Source organism: Sarcophilus harrisii, chromosome 3 (assembly GCF_902635505.1).
Source record: "Sarcophilus harrisii chromosome 3, mSarHar1.11, whole genome shotgun sequence".
NCBI lineage: Eukaryota > Metazoa > Chordata > Mammalia > Dasyuromorphia > Dasyuridae > Sarcophilus > Sarcophilus harrisii.
Window position 1 is genome coordinate 544,834,532 of NC_045428.1, and position 7,245 is coordinate 544,841,776.

The window sequence follows — 7,245 nt, forward strand, 5'->3', positions numbered from 1 at the left end:
ATCAGGAGGACCTGAGTTCAAATCCAGTCTCAAATACTTGACACTTACATGCTGTGTGAACCTAGGCAAGTCACTTAACTCCAATTGCCTTGCAAAAAGAGAAAGAAAATTCTCCATTACCACCACTTCTCTTTCCTCTCACCCCATTAGAGCAAGGATTGCTGTGGGTTAGATGAATTCCCTCTCTCCTAGCCCTCTCTCTCCTCCAAGAAGCTTGGCCACAGTACTCCAAGCAGTGATTTATTAGTGCTACTGTTACTTGTTATGGGTGATGTTAGGCATGTATCTTCCCATCTCAATTCTTGCTCTATGAGTATGAATAATTCTTATTTCCAAAGTGCTTTCAGATTTACCAATCACTTTCCTCATATCAATCTTTCTCTTTTTTAAAAAGAAGTAAATTTTAAAAAATTGTTTACTTTTTAAATAATAGCTTTTTATTTTCAAAATACATGCAAAAATAGTTTTCAATAGTCACACTTGCAAAACCTTGTGTTCCAAATTTTTTTCCCTCCCTTCTCTCCACCACTTCCCTAGATAGCAAATAATCCTATATGTGTTAAACATGCAATTCTTCTATAATTGTTTTCATATTTATCGTGCTGCACAAGAAAAATCAGACCAAAAGGGAAAAAATGAGAGAAAAAAGCTCTTAAATTAGAACAAAAAGATGAAAAAACTATGTTGTGGTCCACACTCAGTTTCCACAGTCCTCTCTCTGGATGCAGATGGCTCTCTTCATCACAAATCTATTGGAACTGGTCTGAATCACCTCATTGTTGTAAAGAGCCACATTCATCAGAGTTGATCATCACATAATCTTGTTTCTGTGTACAATGTTCTCTTGATTCTATTCAATCCACTCAGCATCAGTTCATGTAAGTCTCTCCAGGCCTCTCTGTATTCATCCTGATGATCATTTCTTACATAACAATAGCATTCCATAACATTCATATACCCTAACTTATTCAGCCACTCCCCACTGATGGGCATCCCCTCCGTTTCCAGTTCCTTACCACTACACAAAGAGCTGCCACAAACATTTTTGCACACTCTCATCAATCTTTCAATAAAAATTGCAGATTATACAAATGCTTCCATTTTGCTGATGAGGAAATACAAGTTGAGAAGTTAAGCAATGTGTCCAAAGTCACACAGATGGCATGTGCCAGAACTGGCACTCAAAACCAGGAGTAATTTTGGTTACTTCGCTTCTTCAGAATGAAGGGCTGACCTTTACTTTGGATCCCGTGATTTCTCTCATTCTGAATCCTGATGCTCCGAGTCTCTCTGAGCATTTGAGATTCTCCACAATTTGTTCCCAGCAGTCTCTTCTACTACCTCCTATTCCCCCCAAATCAGCTCACTCCATGCTGCCTTTTTACTTACTCCATTCACTTTCCTGGGAATTCTACCTTGACCCCTGCTCTGCCACACTTAGAACCCATCCTTCAAGGTCCAGCTCCAGGGTCTGGGAGAAGGGCATCCAGGTCTTATAATCCCTCAGCTGGGTCCCCCGCCCTCCCTCCCTAAAATCAGCGGGGATGGCAGAGACAGGGCAGTCTCCCCTTCAGGAAACCATCCCTCAGCGTAGGAGAGCAGTTAGTAATGGCCTTGCTTATTTGGAGTCGTCCATCCAGAACCAGTCGTGAGGACTCTTAGCCAGACGTCTGCCAACTGACCTATTCTCAGCTCTGGGTTGTCCCCCTCCCCATCTTAATTACTTCCTGCCCCTGGGAGACTCTTGCCCTCCAAGAGTCCTTGGTGAAGCTGTTGGAAAACAAACAAGCTCCATCCCACCTCCATCTCCAGCCTCAGGGAGCATAGGTTTGAGTCAGGCTACTGAGCTGGGGAGAGGAGGAGGAGGGGAGGGCAGAAAAGGTGCTGTTTTCCACCCCTACTCCTGGTAGGTAAGGGCTTTAGATAGATAGAGCTTTAGAGCTGGAAGAGGTTTCAGTGGCTCATTTTATAGATGAGGAAATTCTATGAGGGTCAGAATTCCTTCTGTCATACTCCTGAGAGAATAATTTTACTGATGGGGAAAATGAGGCTGAGAAGGAAGAAACTCTCCAATGGTTGGCTCTTGTGACTTGGTACACTCTACACTGATGTCTCCTATTTCTCCCTTTCATTGCACAAATATTGAGTGCCGAGAATGAGCCTCCTCATATTTACAGAGAGGATAACTGAGGTACAAAAAGGAATTATGATTTGGCTTAGCACAAGTCTAGATGGCTTTCAGAAAATCATGTGGGATTAATGGGACTGAATACTTCATTGCAGGAGGAGTTGATTAGATTTCAGCAAGGACTGACTCTTGAGCAATGGAAAGTCTGGAAGGGAGGTTGGGTGGGGGGAGGGTATGCGAATAGGAACTGGACCGATCTGCCTTCCCCTTCCTTCTGCCAGTGTCCCCTCCCTCGATTCCACTTGTTTCCCAGTCACCCTGACACTGCTCACCTCCTGCCACCATACACCTAAGCTCATGGGTCTCCTCCCCTTCCCTTCCCACCAATCCTATCTGGGAGGCCATAGTAGGACTGGGTTTTGAGTACAACGCAGAGAAGCCCCAGCATTGTTACACAGGCACTGTTACACTTTTTATTAGTTGTCTGTTAGAAAAATATCACACTGCACATGGTCTACCAGTTAGGACAGTCACTCCCACATAGACACAGCTGGAAACTTCACATCTGGCTGAGAGGGGACCTGGGCACGTGGGTCTGGTGCTTTGGAGTAGAGCGGGGAAGGACAAGCTGGCACCCTTCGGTCTCCAAGCACTCCAATCCCCCACAGCTCCCTGAAAGAGATGAGGGAGGAGAGGCTTCTGGGGATTTCTGGTTCACGTCCCTGCCCCAGCTGGGACAAGAGGGGATGAGGGAACCATGGCTCGGTCCGGTCTTGTCTGGCCAAGCCTCTTGGAATGGGCCTCCAACCCAGCAGGTGAGGCAGGGATCCCCGGCTCTGAAGTCCCTTTACTCCTAGGTCTGCCTTTGGTGCCCTGGGTCCCTGTTCCAGGCACAGTCTCTGAGTGATATCAAGACTATTCTAGAGAGACATATTGGAAGGTCCCCAAAGAAAATTTAATGTGTTTCAGGAGGGAGAATTGTTGAGGACTCCAGATTTCACCTTCTGGAAAAACCAAAAAAAATATTGTACTATGATTATTTTTTACAAGTGTAATATTTAAGATGAGGTGTTCATGTCTTGCCATCTAGCCATTACATTCCTAGAATGAAAGTCTAAACAATGATGCACTAGGAAGATTTTCATGTAAAAAGATCCCTGTTCTGAGATCATTAGTCTCTTTCCCTGGAGGACAGAGAAGTTGAAGACCAAAGGCAGGGACCTTCCTGATCTGAAATAAAAGGATTCAGTACCTTCCTTACCAGCGGACTTCCCTGTGATTAACCTGGTCTAGAGGTAACTGGGTATACGTCTTGCCCTCCTGACTGGGCCTTGGAGAAATGGAAATACTTTGGACAGTGGCAGTGATATCCCCTTGTTTCTATTCAGGTAAGAATCAAGGCAGAGAGGAGGGGCAAGTCTAGTGAATTTGGGCCTGGAAGGCAGCCTTATAAAGCACCCCTTAACTCTGGGACTTTTAACTCCCCCAAAAAGTGAGGAAAGAAAGCTGGTCTAAAATGCATCTAAATTCTGCAAATTAAAATATCTTCTAGCAGCATCCCCTGGTGATGCTTTCTTTCCTGTTACCCCAAGATAAGGATTTGGAGTTCTTGAGGGAGATGCTAGGAGAGAAACTGCGGCAAATCCTACCAAGGAGGAAACATTTCAAGTTGAAGGTCCATGATGGATCCTGTAGGTCATTTGATAATCAGTCTAGCTAGGTACAAGGAAATTTTTCACCAAGAGATAAATTATTTGGACACAACCACTCATGAAGACAATAAAATAAGGCAGGGAGATATGGGATCTTCACAGGAAGATGGAAGTCTGTGTTGTACCTGGGTACAAGAGGAAGTAAAGTAAGGGAATCTGTGAAGAAACTGGAAGAACTTTGCTTATTCATGCGATGGCAGATTTCTGATTTTGAGATTCTCCACAGGTGAATGGATCTGTTGGATGACAAGAGGATTATCTAAATTCAGTTTGGCCCCAAAGGGCAGAAGTAGGAACACCAGTTAGAAACTTGGGGAGGAAGATTTTGGCTTTATAGGAGAAAAAACTTCCTAACAATTGGAACTGGCTTAAAGAGTAACAATTTGCTTTCAGAGGTGACAAACTCTCCATCATTGGATATCTTCAAGTAGAGAATAGATGGACGACCTGTTGGGGCTATTGTGGAGGGAGAAATCCCATTAATTGTAGGTTGTTCTTCCAATTAGATGTGCGGTTTCTTTTATTTCTGAAATTCTGAGCTTCAGCAGTATCAGGGATGAGGGACTTTCCTTTTCATTTGACTGAGTTTTAAAATATACATCAAGCTTTGCTTTTGGGAAGGTCCTTTTCCAAACAGAGAGCATTGCAGGTATCTGGACTGGGAATGCAGGCTGGGATTCTACCAGGCACATCCACCTTAGAACAGGGGCCACGGTCTTTGCCCAACGTAAGTTGCACTGTTTAGGAGGTTTTGCTGCATTTTTTTGCAACACATCAAAAGAACTCTTCCTTCTTTCCCTCCTGTCTCTTTCTCTCTCTTCTTTTCCTTCTCTCTCTTCTCTTTTTTCTCCTTTTCTCTCTTATTTTTCTTTCTCCTTTCTTTCTCTCTATCCTCTGTCCTGTCTCCTTTCTTCTCTCTTCTCTCCTTTCCTTTTCTCTCCTCTTTCTCTTCTTTTTTCTCTCCTCCCCCCTCTCATACACACACCTCTCTCTTTTCCTTCTCTCCCCCTCTTTCTCTTTCTCCCTCTAACTCCATCTCTCTATTTCTCTTCCTTTTCCTCTTCTTCTTCCTCCTCTTCCTCTTCTTTCTTCAACTTCTCCTCCTCCTTTTTATCCTCCTCCTTCCCTTTCTCCTCCCCCTTCTTTCCATCTCTTCCTCTTCCCCTCTTCTTTTTCCTCCCTTCTTTTTCTTTTTCCTCTCTCCCTCTCTCTTTTCTTTTTATTTCCTTTCCTCTTTCTTCTTTCTCCTCTCCTGTTTCTTTCTATCCTTTCTCTGGTTTCCCTTTCTTCTCTCCTTTCTTTTTCTTTCTCTCTTTCCCTTTTTCCTCCCTCCCTCTCCTTCCTCTCCTTCTCTCTCTCCTTTCCTTTCTTTGTCTTTCTCTGTCTCTGTCCCTGTCTTTCTCTCTCACACACACACATCTCTCTTCTCCTTCTTTCCTCTTCTTTCTCTCTTTCGATCTCCATTTCTCTCTCTCTCCCCCCCTCCTCCTCTTTTTCCTCCTCTTCCTCTTCTTCTCCTCTTCCTCCGCCTCTTTTTCCCTCCTCCTCCTCCTCTGTCTCTCTTTTTGTCTCTTTATCTTTCTCCCCTCTTCCTCCTTTTCTTTCTTCTCTCCTCTTTTTCCTCTCTTCTCTCCTATCCTCTCTTACTTTCTTCTTTCTCCTCTCCTCTGTCTTTTCTTTTTCTCTCCTTTCTCTCTTCTTCCTTCTCTCTCTTTCCTCCCCCCTCTCTCCCACACACACTTCTCTCTCTTCTCCTTTCTCCCTTGTTCTCTCCCCCTCCCTCAATCTTCATTTCTAGCTCTCTCTCTCCCTCCTCTTCTTCCTCTTCTTGTTCTTCCTCCCCTCCTCCTCTTTCTCCTCCACCTTCCTCTTCTCTCCCTTCCCCTCCTCCCCCTTCTCAGTACTTACTTTCCCCCCTCCTTCTCCTCTTTCTCTCCTTCCTTCTCCTCTCATCCTTCTCCTCCCCTCCTCCTCCAACTCTCCTCTTCCTCCTCTTCTTCCCCCCTCCTCTTCTTTTCTCTCCCCTCCTCCTCCTCCTCTCCTCTTCCTCCTCCTTCCTCTCCTCTTCTTCCTCCTCCTCCTCCTCCTCTCTATCTCTCTTTTTGTCTCTTAATCTTTTCCCCTTCCTCCTCCTTTCCTTTCTTCTCTTTCTTTTTCCTCTCTTCTCTGCTTTCCTCTCATACTTTCTTCCTTCTCCTCTTTCTTCTGTCTTTACTTTTTCTCTCCTCTTTATCCCCTTTCTCTCTCCTTCCTTCTTTTTCTTTCCTCCCTCCCTCTCTCCCATACATACTTCTCTCTTCTCCTTTCTCCCATTTTCTCTTCCCCTTCCTTAATCTCTATTTCCCTTTCACTCCTCTTCTTCCTCTTCTTGTTCTTCCTCCCCTCCTCCCCCTCTTCCTCTTTCCCCTCCACCTTCCCCTTCTCTCCCTTCCCCTCCTCCCCCTCCTTCCTTTCCCCTCCCCATACTTCTTCTTCCCTCCTCCTTCTCCCCTTCTTTCTCCTCTCCTCCTTCTCCTCTCCCTTTTCCTCTTCTTCTCTTTCTCTCCTCCTTTCCCTCCTCTTCCTCTTTCTTCTCTTTCTCTTTCCCCTCTCCCCCTCTTCCTTCCCCTCCCCCTCCTTTTCTACCTCCTCCTTCTTGTTCTCATTCTTTTTCTTCCTTCTTCTCTTTGATTTTCGGTCTCCCTTTATCTCTCTTCCTCTTCTCCTTCTCTTTTCTCTCTCGGCCCTTCTCTCCCTTCCTCTATCTCTGTCTCTGTCTCTGTCTCCTTCCTCCTGTTCCTCTTCCTTCTCTCTGGCTCCCTTCCTTTCTCTCTCTGACCCTCTCTTCTCTTTTTCCTTCTCTCCTCCTTTTCTCTCCTCTCTTTTCCTTCCCCCTCTCCCTCTTCATCTTTCCCTCTCCTTCTCTCTCTTTCCCAGTCTCTCTACCTCCCCCTTCTCCCTCTCCCTCTTCTTCTTCTTCTCTCTTCCTCTCTCTGTCTCTATCTGTCTGTCTGTCTCTTTCTCTTTCCCTCCTTTCCTCTCTCTTTCTCTCCTTCCCTCAATATAAATCTATTGCCTGTCTCTCTCCTTCATGAATTGCCATTATTTCTGGTATCAAACACCTGCTGAGTCCTCAATGGAATGAAAGCTCCTTGAGGGCAGGGACTACAGTCTTTTTTGTCTTTCCTAGGACCTTTGTTGAATTGCTGGAGTGGTGTTCCTATGGGCCTCCAAGAAGCCCGGATGTCTGGCTCTCATTGAGCAGCAGCAGCCCAAGCTCTGTAATAAAAATGCCCATTGACTAGCAAATTCACTGTGGTGGTGGGGGGGGGGGGAGGTTGGCCCCTATGCAGCCTCAGCTTTTTAACTTAATCTGGCAACCAGAATTACTTTCACTTAAAAGAACAAAGTGGCTCTGAAACAGAG